Here is a 21,194-nt window from a genome sequence, read left to right as displayed (position 1 = left end):
TTCCATAACTAGTGTCACAGGAATGTTTCAAACGTAGACAGTAGGAAGAGTCAGTCTACATGTACATAAGCTGGCATTGTGCCTTTTGTATTTAATTCCGTTGCAATTTCTGTGTTTCATCGTCAATAAGAAGGTCAGAGGGATACAGTATACCTGAAGTGAAGCATCTGAATCTATAACTAGTGTCGCAGGAATGGTTCAAATCATAGACAGTAGGAAGAGTCAGTCTTCTTGTACTTGAGGCGGCATTGTGCCTTTTGGATTTAATACCGATGCAATTTCTGTGTTTCATCGTCAATAAGAAGGTCAGAGGGATACAGTAATCCTGAAGTGAAGAATCGGAATCTAGTGTCACAGGAATGGTTCAAAAAATAAAAAGTATGAAGAGTCAGTCTTCTTGTACTTAAGTCGGCATTGTGCTTTTTCTAGTTAATTCCCATGCAATTTCCGTGTTTCATCGTCAGTAACAAGGTCCCAGGGATGCAGTACACCTGTATGAAGCATCGGAATCTATAACTAGTGTCACAGTAATGGTTCAAAACATAGAGAGTAAGAAGAGTCAGTCTTCCTGTACTTAAGTCGGCATTGTGCCTCTTCTATTTTATTCCGATGCAATTTCTGTGTTTCATCGTCAATAAGAAGGTCCAAGGGATACAGGAGACCTGAAGAGAGGCATCGGAATCTATAACTAGGTTCACAGGAATGGTTCATAACATAGACAGTAAGAAGAGTCAGTCTTCTTGTACGTAAGTCGGCATTGTGCCTTTTGTATTTAATTCGGATGCAATTTCAGTGTCTCATTGTCAATACGAAGGTCAGAGGGATACAGTTAACCTGAAGTTACAGTTAACCTGGTTTCATCGTAATCTGTAACTAGTGTCACAGGAATGGTTCAAAACATAGACAGTAGGAAGAGTCAGTCTTCTTGTACTTTAGTCGGCATTGTGCCTTTTCTATTTAATTCCGTTGCACTTTCTGTGTTTCATCGTCAATAAGAAGGTTCATGGGATACAGTAAACCTGAAATGAAGCATCGGATTCCATAACTAGTGTCACAGGAATGGTTCAAACATAGACAGTAGGAAGAGTCAGTCTACATGTACATAAGTAGGCATTGTGCCTTTTGTATTTAATTCCGATGCAATTTCTGTGTTTCATCGTCAATAAGAAGGTCAGAGGGATACAGTAAACCTGAAGTGAAGCATCGGAATCTATACCTAGTGTCGCAGGAATGGTTCAAATCATAGGCAGTAGGAAGAGTCAGTCTTCTTGTATTTGAGTCGGCATTGTGCCTTTTGCATTTAATTCCGATGCAATTTCTGTGTTTCATCCTCAATAAGAAGGTCAGAGGGATACAGTAAACCTGAAGTGAGGCATCTGAATCTATAATTAGTGTCACAGGAATGGTTCAAACCATAGACAGTAGGAAGAGTCAGTCTTCTTGTACTTAAGCCGGCATTGTGCCTTTTCTATTTAATTCCGATGCAATATCTCTGTTTCATCGTCAATAAGAAGGTCAGATGGATACAGTATACCTGAAGTGAAGCATCGGAATCTATAACTAGTGTCACAGGAATGGTTCAAAACATAGACAGTAGGAAAACTCAGACTACTTGTACTTATGTCGGCAATGTGCCTTTTGTATTTAATTCCGATGGAATTTCTGTGTTTCATCGTCAATAAGGTAGTCCAAGGGATACAGTAAACCTGCTGAGAGGCATCGTAATCTATAACTAGTGTCACAGGAATGGTTCTAAACAGAGTCAGTAAGTAGAGTCAGTTTTCTTGTACTTAAGTCGGCTTTTTGCCTTTTCTATTTAATTCCGATGCAATTTCTGTGTTCATCGTCAATAAGACGGTCCAAGGGTTGCAGTACACCTGAAGTGAAGCATCGGAATCTATAACTAGTGTCACAGGAATGGTTCAAAGCATAGACAGTAAGTAGGGTCAGTCTACTTGTACTTAAGTCGGCATTGTGCCTTGCGTATTTAATTCCGTTGCAATTTCGGTGTAACATCGTCAATAAGAAGGTCCAATTGATACATTAAACCTGAAGTGAAGCATCGGAAGCTATAACTAGTGTCACAGGATCGGATCAAAACATAGAAAGTATGAGGAGTCATTCTTCTTGTACTTAAGTCGGCATTGTTCTCTTTCTATTTAATTCCGATGCAATTTCTGTGTTTCATCATCAATAAGAACGTCAGGGGGATACAGTAAACCTGAAGTGAAGCATCGGAGTCGATAACTAGTGTCACAGGAATGGTTCAAAACATAGTCAGTTGGAAGAGTCAGTCTTTTTGTACTTAAGTCGGCATTGTGCCTTTTCTATTTATTTCCGATGCAATATCTGTGTCCAATCGTCAATAAGAAGGTCAGAGGGATACAGTAAACCTGAAGTGAAGCATCGGAAACTATAACTAGTGTCACAGGAATGGTTAAAAGCATAGTCAGTAAGGAGAAACAGTCTTCCTGTACTTAAGTCGGCATTGTGCCTCTTATATTTAATTCCGATGCAATTTCTGCGTTTCATCGTCAATAAGAAGGCCCAAGGGATACAGTTAACCTGAAGAGAGGCATCGGAATCTATAACTAGTGTCACCCGAATGGTTCAAAGCATAGTAGGTAAGAAAAGTCAGTCTTCTTGTACTTAAGTCTGCATTGTGCCTTTTCTAGTTACTTCCGATGCAATTTCCGAGTTTCATCGTCAGTAACAAGGTCCAAGGGATGCAGTACACCTGAAGTGAAGCATCGGAATCTATAACTAGTGTCACAGGAATGGTTCAAAACATAGTCAGTAGGAAGAGTCAGTCTTCTTGTACTTAAGTCGGCATTGAGAATTTTGTATTTAATTCCGATGCAATTTCTGTGTTTCATCGTCAATAAGAAGGTCAGAGGGATACAGTAAACCTGAAGTGAAGCATCGGAATCTATATCTAGGTTCACAGGAATGGTTCATAACATAGACAGTAGGAAGAGTCAGTCTTCTTGTACGTAAGTCGGCATTGTGCCTTTTGTATTTAATTCCGATGCAATTTCTGTGTTTCGTTGTCAATACGAAGGTCAGAGTGATACAGTAAACCTGAAGTGAAGCATCGTAATCTGTAACTAGTGTCACAGGAATGGTTCAAAACATAGACAGTAGGAAGAGTCAGTCTTCTTGTACTTTAGTCGGCATTGTGCCTTTTCTATTTTATTCCGTAGCACTTTCTGTTTTCATCGTCAATTAGAAGGTCAGAGGGATACAGTAAACCTGAAGTGAAGAATCGGAATCTATAACTCGTGTCACAGGAATGGTTCAAAGCATAGAAAGTAGGAAGAGTCAGTCTTCTTGTACTTAAGTTGGCATTGTGTCTTTTCTATTTAATTCCTATGCAATTTATTTGTTTCATCGTCAATAAGAAGGTCAGAGGCATACAGTAAACCTGAAGTGAGGCATCGGCATCTATAACTAGTGTCACAGGATTGGTTCAAAATATAGACAGTAAGAAGAGTCAGTCTTCCTGTACTTAAGTCGGCATTGTGCCTTTTCTATTTAATTTCGATGTAATTTCTGTGTTTCATCGTCAATAAGAAGGTCCAAGGGATACTGTAAACCTGAAGTGAAGCATCGGAATCTATAACTATTGTCAAAGGAATGGTTCAAAACATAGACAGTAAGAAGGGTCAGTGTTCTTGTACTTAAGTCGGCATTGTGCCTTTTGTATTTAATTCCGATGCAATTTCTGTGTTTCATTGTCAATACGAAGGTCAGAGGGATACAGTAAACCTGAAGTGAGGCATCGGAATCTGTAACTGGAGTCACAGGAATGGTTCAAATCATAGACTGTAGGAAGGGTCAGTCTTCTTGTACTTAAGTCGGCATAGTGCTTTTTCTATTTAATTCCGTTGCACTTTCTGTGTCTCATCGTCAATAAGAAGGTCCAAGGGATACAGTAAACCTGAAATGAAGCATCGGATTCTATAACTAGTGTCACAGAAATGGTTCAAAACATAGACAGTAGGAAGAGTCAGTCTACATGTACTTAAGTCGGCATTGTGCCGTTTGTATTTAATTCCGATGTAATTTCTGTGTTCCATCGTCAAAATGAAGGTCCGAGGGATACAGTAAACCTGAAGTGAAGCATCGAAATCTATAACTAGTGTTACAGGAATGGTTCAAAACATAGTCAGTAGGAAGAGTCACTCTTCTTGTACTTATGTCGGCATTGTGCCTTTTCTATTTAATTCCGATGCAATATCTGTGTGAAATCGTCAAATAGAAGGTCTGAGGGATACAGTAAACCTGGAGTGAAGCATCGGAATCTATAACTAGTGTCACAGGAATGGTTAAAACATAGTCAGTAAGCAGAATCAGTCTTCTTGTACTTAGCTCGGCATTGTGCCTTTTGTATTTATTTCCGATGCAATTTCTGTGTTTCATCGTCAATAAGATTTCCAAGGGATACAGTAAACCTGAAGTGAAGCATCACAATCTATAACTAGTGTCACAGGAATGGTTCAAAACATAGTCAGTAAGAAGAGTCAGTCTTCTTGTACTTAAGTCGGCATTGTGGCATTTGTATTTAATTCCGATGCAACTTCTGTGTTTCATCGTCAATAAGAGGGAAAGAGGTATACAGTAAACCTGAAGTGAAGCATCGGACACTATAACTAGTGTAACAGGAATGGTTCAAAACATAGACGGTACGAAGAGTCAGTCTTCTTGTACTTGAGTCGGCATTGTGCCTTTTGTATTTAATTCCGATGCAATTTCTGTGTTTCATCGTCAATAAGAAGGTCAGAAGTATACAGTAAACCTGAAGTGAGGCATCGGAATCTATAACTAGTGTCACAGGAATTGTTCAAAACATAGACAGAAGAAGAGTCAGTCCGCTTGTACTTGAGTCGGCATTGTGCCTTTTGTATTTAATTCCGATGCAATTTATTGTGTTTCATCGTCAATAAGAAGGTCAGAGGGATACAGTAAACCTGAAGTGAAGAATCGGAATCTATTACTAGTGTCACAGGAATGGTTCAAAACATAGAATGTAGGAAGAGTCAGTCTTCTTGTACTTAAGTCGGCATTGTGCCTTTTCTATTTAATTCCGATGCAATTTCTGTGTTTCATCATCAATAAGAAGGTCAGAGGGATACTGTAAACCTGAAGTGAAGCATTAGAATCTATAACTAGTGTCACAGGAATGGTTCAACACATAGACAGTAAGAAGTGTCAGTCTTCTTGTACTTAAGTCGGCATTGTGCCTTTTGTATTTAATTCCGATGCAATTTCGGTGTTTCATCGTCAATAAGAAGATCAGAGGGATACAGTAAACCTTAAGTGAAGCATCGGCATCTATAACTAGTGTCACAGGAATGGTTCAAAACATTGACAGTAAGAAGAGTCAGTCTTCTTGTACTTAAGTCGGCATTGTGCCTTTTGTATTTAAATCCGATGCATTTTCTGTGTTTCATCGTCAATAAGAAGGTCCAAGGGATACAGTAAGCCTGAAGTGAAGCATCGGAATCTATAACTAGGTTCACAGGAATGGTTCAAAACATAGACAGTAAGAAGAGTCAGTCTTCTTGTACTTAAGTCGGCATTGTGCCTTTTGTATTTAATTCCGACGCAATTTCTGTGTTTCATCGTCAATAAGAAGGTCAGAGGGATACAGTAAACCTGAAGTGAAGCATCGGAATCTATAACTAGTGTCAGAGGATTGGTTCAAAAGAATGACAATCGGAAGGGTCAGTGTTCTTGTACTCAAGTAAGCATTGTGCCTTTTCTATTTAATTCCGATGCAATTTCTGTGTTTCGTCGTCAATAAGAAGGTATAAGGGATACACTAAACCTGAAGTGAAACATCGGAATCTATAACTAGTGTCACAGGAATGGTTCAAAGCATAGTCAGTAAGAAGAGTCTGTCTTCTTGTACTTAAGTCGGCATTGTGCCTTTTGTATTTAATTCCGATGCAATTTCTGTGTTTCGTCGTCAATAAGAAGGTCAGAGGGACGCAGTAAACCTGAAGTGAAGCATCGGAATCTATAACTAGTGTCACAGGAGTTGTTCAAAACATAGACAGTAGAAAGTCTCAGTCTTCTTGTACTTGAGTCGGCATTGTGCCTTTTGTATTTAACTCCGATGCAATTTCTGTGTTTCATCGTCAATAAGAAGGTCAGAGGGATACAGTAAACCTGAAGTGAAGTATCGGAATCTATAACTAGTGTCACAGGAATGGTTCAAATCGTAGACAATAGGAAGAGTCAGTCTACAAGTACTTAAGTCGGCATTGTGCCATGTGTAATTAATTCCGATACAATTTCTGTGTTCCATCGTCAGTAAGAAGGTCAAAGGGATACAGTTAACCTGAAGTGAAGCATCGGAATCTATAACTAGTGTCACAGGAATGGTTCAAAACATGGACAGTTGGAAGAGTCAGTTTTCTTGTACTTAAGTCGGCATTGTGCCTTTTGTATTTTATTCCGATGCTATTTATGTGTTTCATCGTCAATAAGAAGGTCCAAGGGATAACGTAAACCTGAAGTGAAGCATCGGAATCTATAACTAGGTTCACAGGAATGGTTCAAAACATAGACAGTAAGAAGAGTCAGTCATCTTGTACTTAAGTCGGCATTGTGCCTTTGGTAGTTAATTCCGATGCAAATTCTGTGTTTCTTCGTCCATACGAAGGTCAGAGGGATACGGTAAACCCGAAGTGAAGCATCGGAATCTGTAACTAGTGTCACAGGAATGGTTCAAAACATAGACAGTAGGAAGAGTCAGTCTTCTTGTACTTAAATCGGCATTGTGCCTTTTCTATTTAATTCCGTTGCCTTTTCTGTGTTTCATCGTCAATAGGAAGGTCCAAGGGATAGAGTAAACCTGAAATGAAGCATCGGAATCTATAACTAGTGTCACAGGAATGGTTCAAAACATAGTCAGAAAGAAGAGTCAGTCTGCTGGTACTTAAGTCGGCATTGTGCCTTTTCTATTTAATTCCAATGCAATTTCTGTGTTTCATCGTCAATAAGAAGGTCAGAGGGATACAGTACACCTGAAGTGAACCATCGGAATCTATAACTAGTGTCACAGGAATGGTTCAAATCATAGAGAGTAAAATGAGTCAGTCTTCTTGTACTTAATTCAGTATTGTACCTTTTCCAATTACTTCGGATGCAATTTCTGTGTTTCATCGTCAATAAGAGGTTCAGAGGGATACAGTAAACCTGAAGTGAAGCATCGGAATCTATAACTAGTGTCACATAAATGGTTCAAAACATAGTCAGTAAGAAGAGTCAGTCTTCTTGTACTTAATTCTTCATTGTGCATTTTGTATTTAATTCCGATGCAATTTCTGTGTTTCATCGTCAATAAGAAGGTCCAAGAGATACAGTAAACCTTAAGTGAAGTATCGGAATCTATAACTATTGTCACAGGAATGGTTCCAAACATAGTCAGTAAGAGGAGTCAGTCCTCTTGTACTTAAGTCGGCATTGTGCCTTTTCTATTTAATTCCGATGCTATTTCTGTGTTTCATTGTCTACAAGAAGGTAAGAGGTATACAGTAAACCTGAAGTGAAGCATCGGGATCTATAACTAGTGTAACAGGAATGGTTCAAAACATAGACAGTAGGAAGAGTCAGTCATCTTGTACTTAAGTCGGCATTGTGCCTTTTCTATTTAATTCGGATGCAATTTCTGTGTTTCATCGTCAATAAGAAAGTCAGAGGGATACAGTAAACCTGAAGTGAAGCGCCGGAATCTATAACTAGTGTCACAGGAATGGTTCAAAACATTGAGAGTAGGTAGAGGCAGTCTCCTTGTACTTAAGTCGGCATTGTGCCTTTCGTATTTAATTCCGATGCAATTTCTGTGTTTCATCGTAAATAAGAGGGTCAGAGGGATTCAGTAAACCTGAAGTGAAGCATCGGAATCTATAACTAGTGTCACAGTAATTGTTCAAACATTGTCAGTAAGAAGAGTCACTCTTCTTGTACTTAAGTCGGCATTGTGCCTTTTAATTGAATTCCGATGCAATTTCTGTGTTGCATCGTCAATAAGAAGGTCAGAGGGGTACCTTAAACCTGAAGTGAAGCATCGGAATCTTTAACTAGTGTCACAGGAATGGTTCAAAACATAGTCAGTAAGAAGAGTCAGTCATCATGTACTTAAGTCGGCATTGTGCATTTTGTATTTAATTCCGATGCAATTTATGTGTTTCGTCGTCAATAAGAAGGTCAGAGAAACACAGTAAACCTGAAGTGAAGCATCAGAATCTATAACTAGTGTCACAGGAATGGTTCAAAACATAGACAGTACGAATAGTCATTCTACTTGTACTTAAGTCGTCATTGTGCCTTTTGTATTTAATTCCGATGCATTTTCTGTGTTTCAACATCATTAAGAAAGTCCAAGGGATACAGTACACCTGAAGTGAAGCATCGGAATCTATAACTAGTGTCACAGGAATGGTTCAAATCATAGAGAGTAAACTGAGTCAGTCTTCTTGTACTTAAGTCAGTATTGTGCCTTTTCTATTTAATTCGGGTGCAATTTCTGTGTTTCCTCGTAAATAAGAAGTTCAGAGGGATACAGTAAACCTGAAGTTAAGCATCGGAATCTATTACTAGTGTCACAGGAATGGTTCAAAACATAGACTGTAGGAAGACTCAGTCTTCTTGTACTTGAGTCGGCATTGTGCCTTTTGTATTTAATTCCGATGCAATTTCTGTGTTTCATCGTCAATAAGAAGGTCAGAGGTATACAGTAAACCTGAAGTGAGGCATCGGAAGCTATAACTAGTGTCACAGGAATGGTTCAAAACATACGCAGTAAGAAGAGTCAGTCCGCTTGTACTTGAGTCGGCATTGTGCCTTTTGTATTTAATTCCGATGCAATTTATTGTGTTTCATCGTCAATAAGAAGGCCAGAGGGATACAGTAAACCTGAAGTGAAGAATCGGAATCTATTACTAGTGTCACAGGAATGGTTCAAAACATAGAAAGTAGGAAGAGTCAGTCTTCTTGTACTTAAGTCGGCATTGTGCCTTTTCTATTTAATTCCGATGCAATTTCTGTGTTTCATCATCAATACGAAGGTCAGAGGGATACTGTAAACCTGAAGTGAAGCATCAGAATCTATAACTAGTGTCACAGGCATGGTTCAACACATAGACAGTAAGAAGGGTCAGTCTTCTTGTACTCAAGTCGGCATTGTGCCTTTTGTATATAATTCGGATCAATTTCGGTGTTTCATCGTCAATAAGAAGATCAGAGGGATACAGTAAACCTGAAGTGAAGCATCGGCATCTATAACTAGTGTCACAGGAATGGTTCAAAACATTGACAGTAAGAAGAGTCAGTCTTCTTGTACTTAAGTCGGCATTGTGCCTTTTGTATTTAAATCCGATGCATTTTCTGTGTTTCATCGTCAGTAAGAAGGTCCAAGGGATACAGTAAACTTGAAGTGAAGCATCGGAATCTATAAATAGGTTCACAGGAATGGGTCATAACATAGACAGTAAGAAGAGTCAGTCTTCTTGTACTTAAGTCGGCATTGTGCCGTTTGTATTTAATTCCGACGCAATTTCTGTGTTTCATCGTCAATAAGAAGGTCAGAGGGATACAGTAAACCTGAGGTGAAGCATCGGAATCTGTAACTAGTGTCACAGGAATGGTTCAAAACATTGACAGTAGGAAGACTCAGTCATCTTGTACCTAAGTCGGCATTGTGCCTTTTCTATTTAATTCCGTTGCACTGTCTGTGTTTCATCGTCAACAAGAAGGTTCAAGGGATACAGTAAACATGAAATGAAGCATAGGATTCTATAACTAGTGTCACAGGAATGGTTCAATACATAGACATTACGAAGAGTCAATCTACATGTACTTAGGTCGGCATTGTGCCTTTTGTATTTAATTCCGATTCAATTTCTGTGTTTCATCGTCAATAAGAAGGTCAGAGGGATACAGTAAACCTGAAGTGAAGCAACGGAATCTATAACTAGTGTCACATAAATGGTTCAAAAATAGTCAGTAAGAAGAGTCAGTCTTCTTGTACTTAATTCGGCATTGTGCCTTTTCTATTTAATTCCGATGCCATTTCTGTGTTTCATCGTCAATAAGAAGGTAAGAGGTATACAGTAAACCTGAAGTGAAGCATCGGGATCTATAACTAGTGTAACAGGAATGGTTCAAAACATACACAGTAGGAAGAGTCAGTCTTCTTGTACTTAAGCCGGCATAGTGCTTTTTCTATTTAATTCCGATGCAATTTCTGTGTTTCGTCGTCAATAAGAAGGTGCAAGGGATACAGTAAATCTGAAGTGAAGCATCTGAATCTATAACTAGTGTTACAGGAATGGTTCAAAGCATCGTCAGTAGGAAGAGTCAGTCTTCTTGTATATAAGTCGGCTTTGTGCCTTTTCTATTTAATTCCGATGCAATTTCTGTGTTTCATCGTCAATAAGAAGGTCAGAGGGATACAGTAAACCTGAAGCGAAGCATCGGAATCTATAACTAGTGTCACAGGAATGGTTCAAAACATAGTCAGTAAGAAGTGTCAGTCTTCTTGTACTTAAGTCGGCATTGTGCCTTTTTATTGAATTCCGATGCAATTTCTGTGTTTCATCGTCAATAAGAAGGTCAGTGGGATACCGTAAACCTGAAGTGAAGCATCGGAATCTCTAATTAGTGTCACACGAATGGTTCAAAACATAGTCAGTAAGAAGAGTCAGTCTTCTTGTACTTAAGTCGGCATTGTGCATTTTGTATTTAATTCCGATGCAATTTCTGTGTTTCGTCGTCACTAAGAAGGTCAGAGGGACGAAGTAAACCTGAAGTGAAGCATCGGAATCTATAACTAGTGTCACAGGAGTTGTTCAAAACATAGACAGTAGAAAGTCTCAGTCTTCTTGTACTTGAGTCGGCATTGTGCCTTTTGTATTTAATTCCGATGCAATTTCTGTGTTTCATCGTCAATAAGAAGGTCAGAATGATACAGTAAACCTGAAGTGAAGCATCGGAATCTATAACTAGTGTCACAGGAATGGTTCCAATCGTAGACAATAGGATGAGCCAGTCTACAAGTACTTAAGTCGGCATTGTGCCATGTGTAATTAATTCCGATACAATTTCTGTGTTCCATCGTCAATAAGAAGGTCAAAGGGATACAGTTAACCTGAAGTGAAGCATCGGAATCTATAACTAGTGTCACAGGAATGGTTCAAAGCATGGACAGTTGGAAGAGTCAGTTTTCTTGTACTTAAGTCGGCATTGTGCCTTTTGTATTTTATTCCGATGCTATTTCTGTGTTTCATCGTCAATAAGAGGGTCCAAGGGATACAGTAAACCTGAAGAGAAGCATCGGAATCTATAACTAGGTTCACAGGAATGGTTCAAAACATAGACAGTAAGAAGAGTCAGTCATCTTGTACTTAAGTCGGCATTGTGCCTTTGGTAGTTAATTCCGATGCAATTTCTGTGTTTCATCGTCCATACGAAGGTCAGAGGGATACGGTAAACCCGACGTGAAGCATCGGAATCTGTAACTAGTGTCACAGGAATGGTTCAAAACATAGACAGTAGGAAGAGTCAGTCTTCTTGTACTTAAATCGGCATTGTGCCTTTTCTATATAATTCCGTTGCCTTTTCTGTGTTTCATCGTCAATAGGAAGGTCCAAGGGATACAGTAAACCTGAAATGAAGCATCGGATTCTATAACTAGTGTCACAGGAATGGTTCAAATTATAGTCAGAAAGAAGAGTCAGTCTGCTTGTACTTAAGTCGGCATTGTGCGTTTACTATTTAATTCCGATCAATTTCTGTGTTTCATCGTCAATGAGAAGGTCAGAGGGATACAGTACACCTGAAGTGAACCATCGGAATCCATAACTAGTGTCACAGGAATGGTTCAAATCATAGAGAGTAAAATGAGTCAGTCTACTTGTACTTAAGTCAGTATTGTGCCTTTTCTATTTACTTCGGATGCAATTTCTGTGTTTCATCGTCAATAAGAGGTTCAGAGGGATACAGTAAACCTGAAGTTAAGCATCGGAATCTATAACTAGTGTCACAGGAATGGTTCAAAACATAGACAGTAGGAAGACTCAGTCTTCTTGTACTTGAGTCAGCATTGTGCCTTTTGTATTTAATTCCGATGCAATTTCTGTGTTTCATCGTCAATAAGAAGGTCAGAGGGATACAGTAAACCAGAAGTGAAGCATCGGAATCTATAACTAGTGTCACAGGAATGGTTAAAAACATAGGCAGTAAGAAGAGTCAGTCCGCTTGTACTTGAGTCGGCATTGTGAATTTTCTATTTAATTCCGATGCAATTTCTGTGTTTCATCGTCAATAAGAAGGTCAGAGGGATACAGTAAACCTGAAGTGAGGCATCGGAATCTATAACTAGTGTCACAGGATTGGTTCAAAGCATTGTCAGTAAGTAGAGTCAGTCTTCTTGTACTTAAGTCGGCATTGTGCCTTTTCTACTTAATTCCGATGCAATTTCTGTGTTTCATCGTCAATAAGAAGGACAGAGGGATACTGTAAACCTGAAGGGGAGCATCAGAATCTATAATAAGTGTCACAGGAATGGTTCAAAACATAGACAGTAAGAAGGGTCAGTCTTCTTGTACTTAAGTCGGCATTGTGCCTTTTGTATTTAATTCCGATGCAATTTCGGTGTTTCAACGTCAATAAGAAGATCAGAGAGATACAGTAAACCTGAAGTGAAGCATCGGCATCTATAACTAGTGTCACAGGAATGGTTCAAAACATAGAGAGTAAGAAGAGTCAGTCTTCTTGTACTTGAGTCGCATTGTGCCTTTTGTATTTAATTCCGACGCAATTTCTGTGTTTCATCGTCAATAAGAAGGTCAGAGGGATACAGTAAACCTGAAGTGAAGCATCGGAATCTGTAACTAGTGTCACAGGAATGGTTCAAAGCATAGACAGTAGGAAGACTCAGTCATCTTGTACTTAAGTCGGCATTGTGCCATTTCTATTTCATTCCGTTGCACTTTCTGTGTTTCATCGTCAATAAGAAGGTCCAAGGGATACAGTAAACGTGAAATAAAGCATCGGATGCTATAACTAGTGTCACAGGAATGGTTCAATTCATAGACAGTACGAAGAGTCAGTCTACATGTACTTAAGTCGGCATTGTGCCTTTTGTATTTAATTCCGATGCAATTTCTGTGTTTCATCGTCAATAAGAAGGTCAGAGGGATACAGTAAACCTGAAGTGAAGCATCGGAATCTATAACTAGTGTCACATAAATGGTTCAAAACATAGTCAGTAAGAAGAGTCAGTCTTCTTGTACTTAATTCTTCATTGTGCATTTTGTATCTAATTCCGATGCAATTTCTGTGTTTCATCGTCAATAAGAAGGTCCAAGAGATACAGTAAACCTTGAGTGAAGTATCGGAATCTATAACTATTGTCACAGGAATGGTTCCAAACATAGTCAGTAAGAGGAGTCAGTCTTCTTGTACTTAAGTCGGCATTGTGCCTTTTCTATTTAATTCCGATGCTATTTCTGTGTTTCATTGTCTACAAGAAGGTAAGAGGTATACAGTAAACCTGAAGTGAAGCATCGGGATCTATAACTAGTGTAACAGGAATGGTTCAAAACATAGACAGTAGGAAGAGTCAGTCTTCTTGTACTTAAGCCGGCATAGTGCTTTTTCTATTTAATTCCGATGCAATTTCTGTGTTTCGTCGTCAATAAGAAGGGCCAAGGGATACAGTAAATCTGGAGTGAAGCAACTGAATCTATAACTAGTGTCACAGGAATGGTTCAAAGCATTGTCAGTAGGAAGAGTCAGTCTTCTTGTATATAAGTCGGCATTGTGCTTTTTCTATTTAATTCCGATGCAATTTCTGTGTTTCATCGTCAATAAGAAGATCAGAGGGATACAGTAAACCTGAAGTGAAGCATCGGAATCTATAACTATTGTCACAGGAATTGTTCAAACATAGACAGTAAGAAGGGTCAGTCTTTTTGTACTTAAGTCGGCATTGTGCCTTTTGTATTTAATTCCGATGCAATTTTGGTGTTTCATCGTCAATAAGAAGATCAGAGGGATACAGTAAACCTGAAGTGAAGCATCGGAATCTATAACTAGTGTCACAGGAATGGTTCAAAACATGGACAGTAATAAGAGTCAGTCTTCTTGTACTTAAGTCGGCATTGTGCCTTTTGTATTTAATTCCGATGCAATTTCTGTGTTTCATCGTCAATAAGAAGGTCCAAGGGATACAGTAAACCTGAAGTGAAGCATCGGAATATATAACTAGTGTCACAGGAATGGTTCAAAACATAGACTGTAAGAAGAGTCAGTCTTCTTGTACTTATGTTGGCATTGTGCCTTTTGTATTTGATGCCGATGCAATTTCTGTGTTTCATCGTCAATAAGAAGGTCAGAGGGATACAGTAAACCTGAAGTGAAGCATCGGAATCCGTAACTAGTGTCGCAGGCATGGTTCAAAACATAGACTATTGGAAGAGTCAGTCTTCCTGTACTTACGTCGGCATTGTGCCTTTTCTATTGAATTCCGTTGCACTTTCTGTGTTTCATCGTTAATAAGAAGGTCCAAGGGATACAGTAAACCTGAAATGAAGCATCGGTTTCTATAACTAGTGTCACAGGAATGGTTCAAAACATAGACAGTAAGAAGAGTCAGTCTTCTTGTACTTAAGTCGGCAATGTGCCTTTTCTATTTAATTCCGATGCAATTTCTGTGTTTCATCGTCAATACGAAGGTCCAAGGGATACAGTAAGCCTGAAGTGAAGCATCGGAATCTATAACTAGTGTCAGAGGATTGGTTCAAAAGATAGACAATCGGAAGGGTCTGTCTTCTTGCACTCAAGTCAGCATTGTGCCTTTTCTATTTAATTCCGATGCAATTTCTGTGTTTCGTCGTCAAAAAGAAGGTATAAGGGATACAGTAAACCTGAAGTGAAACATCGGAATCTATAACTAGTGTCACAGAAATGGTTCAAAACATAGACAGTAAGAAGAGTCGGTCCTTTTGAACTGTAGTCGGCATTGTGCATTTTGTATCAAATTCCAATGCAATTTCTGTGTTTCTTCGTCAATAAGATGGTCAGAGGGATACAGTAAACCTGAAGTGAAGCATCGGAATCTGTAACTAGTGTCACAGGAATGGTTCAAAACATAGTCAGTAAGAAGAGTCAGTTTTCTTGTACTTAAGTCGGCATTGTGCCTTTTTATTGAATTCCGATGCAATTTCTGTGTTTCATCGTCAATACGAAGGTCAGTGGGATACCGTAAACCTGAAGTGAAGCATCGGAATCTCTAACTAGTGTCACAGGAATGGTTCAAAACATAGTCAGTAAGAAGAGTCAGTCTTCTTGTACTTAAGTCGGCATTGTGCCTTTTGTATTTAATTCCGATGCAATTTCTGTGTTTCGTCGTCAATAAGAAGGTCAGAGGGACACAGGAAACCTGAAGTGAAGCATCGGAATCTATAACTAGTGTCACAGGAATGGTTCATAACATAGCTAGTAGAAAGACTCAATCTTCTTGTACTTGAGTCGGCATTGTGCCTTTTGTATTTAATTCCGATGCAATTTCTGTGTTTCATCGTCCATAAGGAGGCCAGAAAGAAACGGTAAACCTGAAGTGAAGCATCGGAATCTGTAACTAGTGTCACAGGAATGGTTCAAAACATAGACAGTAGGAAGAGTCAGTCTTTATGTACTTAAATCGGCATTGTGCCTTTTCTATTTGATTCCGTTGCTTTTTCTGTGTTTCATCGTCAATAGGAAGGTCCAAGGGATACAGTAAACCTGAAATGAAGCATCGGATTCTATAACTAGTGTCACAGGAATGGTTCTAATCATAGACAGTTAGAAGAGTCAGTCTTCTTGTACTTAAGTCGGAATTGTGCCTTTTGTATTTAATTCCGATGCAATATCGGTGTTTCATCGTCAATAAGAAGGTCAGAGGGATACAGTAAACCTGAAGTGAAGCATCGGAATCTATAACTAGTGTCCCAGGAATGGTTCAAAACATAGTTAGTAAGAAGAGTCAGTCTTCTTGTACTTAAGGCGGCATTGTGCATTTTGTATTTAATTCCGATGCAATGTCTGTGTTTCATCGTATATAAGAAGGTCCAAGAGATACAGTAAACCTAAAGTGAAGCATCGGAATCTATAACTAGTGTCACAGGAATGGTTCAAAACATAGTCAGAAAGAAGAGTCAGTCTGCTTGTACTTAAGTCGGCATTGTGCCTTTTCTATTTAATTCCGATGCAATTTCTGTGTTTCATCGTCAATAAGAAGGTCAGAGGGATACAGTTAACCTGAAGTGAAGCATCGGAATCTATAACTAGTGTCACAGGAATGGATCAAAGCATAGTCAGAAAGAAGAGTCAGTCTGCTTGTACTTATGTCGGCATTGTGCCTTTTGTACATAATTCCGATGCAATTTCTAAGTTTCATCGTCAATAAGAAGGTACAAGGGATACAGTAAACCTGAAGTGAAGCATCGGAATATATAACTAGTGTCACAGGAATGGTTCAAAACATGGACAGGAGGAAGAGTCAGTCTTCTTGTACTTAAGTCGGCATTGTGCCTTTTGTATTTAGTTCCGATGCTATTTCTGTGTTTCATCGTCAATAAGGAGGTCCAAGGGATTCAGTAAACCTGACGTGATGCATCGGAATCTATAACTAGGTTCACAGGAATGGTTCAAAGCATAGACAGTAAGAAGAGTCAGTCTTCTTGTACTTAAGTCACCATTGTGCCTTTTGTAGATAATTTCGATGCAATTTCTGTGTTTCATCGTCAATAAGAAGGTCAGAGGTATACGGTAAATCTGAAGTGAAGCATCGGAATCTCTAACTAGTGTCACAGGAATGGTTTAAAACATAGACAGTAGGAAGACTCAGTCTTCTTGTACTTAGGTCGGCATTGTGCCTTTTTTTTTTAATTCCGATGCAATTTCTGTGTTTCATCGTCAATAAGAAGGTCAGAAGGATATAGTAAACCTGAAGTGAAGCATTGTCACACCAATGGTTCCAAACATAGTCAGTGAGAAGAGTCAGTCTTCTTGTACTTAAGTCGGCATTGTGCCTTTTGTACTAAATTCCGATGCAATTTCTGTGTTTCATCGTCAATAAGAAGGTCCAAGGGATACAGTAACCTGAAGTGAATCATCAGAATCTATAACTAGTGTCACAGGAATGGTTCAAAACATAGACAGTAGGAAGAGTCAGTCTTCTTGTACTTAAATCCGCATTGTGCCTTTTCTATTTAATTCCGTTTCAATTTCTGTAAATCATCGTCTATAAGATGGTCGGAGGGATACAGTAAACCTGAAGTGAAACATCGGAATCTATAACTAGCGTCACAGGAATGGTTCAAATCATAGACGGTAAGTTGAGTCAGTCTTCTTGAACATAAGTCGGCATTTTGATTTTTGTATTCCATTCCGATGCAATTTCTGTGTTTCATCGTCAATAAGAAGGACAGAGTGATACAGTAAACCTGAAGTGAGGCATCGCAATCTATAACTAGTGTCACAGGAATGGTTCAAAACATAGACAGTAAGAAGGATCAGTCTTCTTGTACTGAAGTCGGCATTGTGCCTTTTAATTGAATTCCGATGCAATTTCTGTGTTTCATCGTCAATAAGAAGGTCCAAGGGATACAGTAAACCTGAAGTGAAGCATCGGAATCTATAACTAGGTTCACAGGAATGGTTCAAATCATAGACAGTAAGAAGAGTCAGTCATCTTGTACTTAAGTCGGCATTGTGCCTTTTGTAGTTAATTCCGATGCAATTTCTGTGTTTCATCGTCCATAAGGAGGTCAGAGGGATACGGTAAACCTGAATTGAAGCATCGGAATCTGTAACTAGTGTCACAGGAATGGTTCAAAACATAGACAGTAGGAAGAGTCAGTCTTTATGTACTTAAATCGGCATTGTGCCTTTTCTATTTAATTCCGTTGCCTTTTCTGTGTTTCATCGTCAATAGGAAGGTCCAAGGGATACAGTAAACCTGAAATGAAGCATCGGATTCTATAACTAGTGTCACAGGAATGGTTCAAATCATAGACTAGAGGAAGAGTCAGTCTACATGTACTTAAGTCGCCATTGTGCCATGTGTATTTAATTCCGATACAATTTCTGTGTTCCATCGTCAATAAGTAGGTCAAAGGGATACAGGTAACCTGAAGTGAAGCATCGGAATCTATAACTAGTGTCCCAGGAATGGTTCAAAACATAGTTAGTAAGAAGAGTCAGTCTTCTTGTACTTAAGGCGGCATTGTGCATTTTGTATTTAATTCCGATGCAATTTCTGTGTTTCATCGTATATAAGAAGGTCCAAGAGATACAGTAAACCTGAAGTGAAGCATCGGAATCTATAACTAGTGTCACAGGAATGGTTCAAAACATAGTCAGAAAGAAGAGTCAGTCTGCTTGTACTTAAGTCGGCATTGTGCCTTTTCTATTTAATTCCGATGCAATTTCTGTGTTTCATCGTCAATAAGAAGGTCAGAGGGATACAGTAAACCTGAAGTGAAGCATCGGATCTATAACTAGTGTCACAGCAATGGTTCCATACATAGTCAGTGAGAAGAGTCAGTCTTCTTGTACTTATATCGGCGTTGTGAGTTTTGAATTTAATTCCGATGCAATTACTGTGATCCATCGTCAATAAGAAAGTCAGAGGGATACAGTAATTCTGAAGTGAACATCGGAATCTCTAACTAGTGTCACAGGAATGGTTTAAAACATAGACAGTAGGAAGACTCAGTCTTCTTGTACTTAGGTCGGCATTGTGCCTTTTCTACTTCATTCCGATGCAATTTCTGTGTTTTATCGTCGATAAGAAGGTCAGAGGGATACAGTTAACCTGAAGTGAAGCATCGGAATCTATAACTAGTGTCACAGGAATGGATCAAAACATAGTCAGAAAGAAGAGTCAGTCTGCTTGTACTTATGTCGGCATTGTGCCTTTTGTACATAATTCCGATGCAATTTCTGTGTTTCATCGTCAATAAGAAGGTACAAGGGATACAGTAAACCTGAAGTGAAGCATCGGAATCTGTAACTAGCGTCACAGGAATGGTTCTAATCATAGACAGTTAGAAGAGTCAGTCCTCTTGTACTTAAGTCGGAATTGTGCCTTTTGTATTTAATTCCGATGCAATATCGGTGTTTCATCGTCAATAAGAAGGTCAGAGGGATACAGTAAACCTGAAGTGAAGCATCGGAATCTATAACTAGTGTCACAGGAATGGTTCAAAACATGGACAGGGGGAAGAGTCAGTCTTCTTGTACTTAAGTCGGCATTGTGCCTTTTGTATTTAGTTCCGATGCTATTTCTGTGTTTCATCGTCAATAAGGAGGTCCAAAGGATACAGTAAACCTGACGTGATGCATCGGAATCTATAACTAGGTTCACAGGAATGGTTCAAAGCATAGACAGTAAGAAGAGTCAGTCTTCTTGTACTTAAGTCACCATTGTGCCTTTTGTAGTTAATTTCGATGCAATTTCTGTGTTTCATCGTCAATAAGAAGGTCAGAGGTATATGGTAAATCTGAAGTGAAGCATCGGAATCTCTAACTAGTGTCACAGGAATGATTTAAAACATAGACAGTAGGAAGACTCAGTCTTCTTGTACTTAGGTCGGCATTGTGCCTTTTCTATTTTATTCCGATGCAATTTCTGTGTTTCATCGTCAATAAGAAGGTCAGATGGATACAGTAAACCTGAAGTGAAGTATCGGAATCTATAACTAGTGTCACAGCAATGGTTCCAAACATAGTCAGTGAGAAGAGTCAGTCTTCTTGTACTTAAGTCGGCATTGTGCCTTTTGTACTAAATTCCGATGCAATTTCTGTGTTTCATCGTCAATAAGAAGGTCCAAGGGATACAGTTACCTGAAGTGAATCATCGGAATCTATAACTAGTGTCACAGGAATGGTTCAAAACAGTCAGTAAGAAGAGTCAGTCTTCTTGTTCTTAAGTCAGCATTGTGCCTTTTGTATTTAATTCCGATGCAATTTCTGTGTTTCATCGTCAATAAGAAGGACAGAGGGATACAGTACACCTGAAGTGAGGCATCGCAACCTATAACTAGTGTCACAGGAATGGTTCAAAACATAGACAGTAAGAAGGATCAGTCTTCTTGTACTGAAGTCGGCATTGTGCCTTTTAATTGAATTCCGACGCAATTGCTGTGTTTCATCGTCAATAAGAAGGTCAGAGGGATACCGTAAACCTGAAGTGAAGCATCGGAATCTCTAACTAGTGTCACAGAAATGGTTCAAAACATATACAGTAGGAAGACTCAGTCTTCTTGTACTTGAGTCGGCATTGTGCCATTTGTATTTAATTCCGATGCAATTTCTGTGTTTCATCGTCAATAAGAAGGTCAGAGGGACACAGTAAACCTGAAGTTCAGCAACGGAATCTATAACTAGTGTCACAGGAATGTTTCAAAGCATAGAGAGTAAGAAGATTCAGTCTTCTTGTACTTAAGTCGGCATTGTGCCTTTTGTATTTCAATCCGATGCATTTTCTGTGTTTCATCGTCAATAAGAAGGTCCAAGGGATACAGTAAACCTGAAGTGAAGCATCGGAATCTATAACTAGGTTCACAGGAATGGTTCAAAACATAGACAGTAAGAAGAGTCAGTCTTCTTGTACTTAAGTCGGCATTGTGCCTTTTGTATTTAATTCCGACGCAATTTCTGTGTTTCATCGTCAATAAGAAGGTCAGAGGGATACAGTAAACCTGAAGTGAAGCATCGGAATCTGTAACTAGTGTCACAGGAATGGTTCAAAACATAGACAGTAGGAAGACTCAGTCATCTTGTACTTAAGTCGGCATTGTGCCTTTTCTATTTAATTCCGTTGCACTTTCTGTGTTTCATCGTCAATAAGAAGGTCCAAGGGATACAGTAAACATGAAATGAAGCATAGGATTCTATAACTAGTGTCACAGGAATGGTTCAATACATAGACATTACGAAGAGTCAGTCTACATGTACTTAAGTCGGCATTGTGCCTTTAGTATTTAATTCCGCTGCAATTTCTGTGTTTCATCGTCAATAAGAAGGTAAGAGGGATACAGTAAACCTGAAGTGAAGCAACGGAATCTATAACTAGTGTCACATAAATGGTTCAAAACATAGTCAGTAAGAAGAGTCAGTCTTCTTGTACTTAA

The sequence above is a fragment of the Schistocerca piceifrons genome, chromosome 1 (assembly GCF_021461385.2).
Source record: "Schistocerca piceifrons isolate TAMUIC-IGC-003096 chromosome 1, iqSchPice1.1, whole genome shotgun sequence".
NCBI lineage: Eukaryota > Metazoa > Arthropoda > Insecta > Orthoptera > Acrididae > Schistocerca > Schistocerca piceifrons.
Note: the sequence above shows the minus strand (reverse complement) of the source record.